The sequence below is a fragment of the Eulemur rufifrons genome, chromosome 3 (genome assembly GCF_041146395.1).
Source record: "Eulemur rufifrons isolate Redbay chromosome 3, OSU_ERuf_1, whole genome shotgun sequence".
Classification (NCBI taxonomy): domain Eukaryota; kingdom Metazoa; phylum Chordata; class Mammalia; order Primates; family Lemuridae; genus Eulemur; species Eulemur rufifrons.
This window is the reverse complement of record NC_090985.1, coordinates 23,981,825-23,982,622: the sequence shown is the minus strand read 5'-3', so window position 1 is coordinate 23,982,622 and position 798 is coordinate 23,981,825. Positions and strand designations below refer to the sequence as shown.

At 36.8% G+C, this 798-nt stretch overlaps 1 pseudogene; it reads left to right on the top strand.

The window, feature by feature from the left end:
- Positions 1–326: 326 nt before the first annotated feature.
- LOC138382033 (U4 spliceosomal RNA) lies at positions 327–449 on the top strand (annotated as a pseudogene).
- Positions 450–798: the final 349 nt, after the last annotated feature.

The window sequence follows — 798 nt, the reverse complement described above, 5'->3', positions numbered from 1 at the left end:
CCACATTTTGTTTGTCCATTCATCAGCTGATGCACATCTGGGTTGTTTCTAGTTTTCAGTCACTATGAACACTGCTGCTATGAACACTCATGGACAAGTTTCTGTGTGGATGTGTGTGTTCCTAGTAACTCTGAACCATAAGAACACACAAAAGGTGAACCAATTTCCAACTGAGAAACTCTTTAATCCAACCTACTATATTATTTAAAATATATAGATAATTAGGAGAAATAAATGACCAAAGGACGTGCAGAGTTAAAGACAATAAAAGACAAAAGCAAAACCTGATGTGACAGAATAGTGACTGAAGAAAAAGACACCATTTTAGCTTTGTGCAATGGCAGTATCATAGCCAATGAGGTTTATCCGAGGTGCTATTATTGCTAATTAAAAAATTAAAAAACAAAAAGGTGCTATTTCTAGAGATGGGACCTACAGGCACATTTGCAAAACACTATACCTACCACCTTGTTTGTAACTGCACAAAAATTATAGCATCTCCATAATACGGAACATGATGCAATCACCCAAAAGAATATACTGGAAAATGCACTAATATGGAATGACTTCTCAAATATAATTTAAAAAGGCAAAGTTCAGAAGCTTTTTAAAAAGAAAAGGGTGGGGAAAAAAAGGGTACATACACACGCTTGCTTGCACAGTTACAAAGTATCTCCAGGAGATACAAGAAGCTGGCCATAGCAGAGCCTCCAGGGGAACCAGGTTCCTGGTGGGAAACTTCACTGTGCACCCTTTGTACTTTTGAACCACCTGAATATATTATCTGTTCAAAAATAA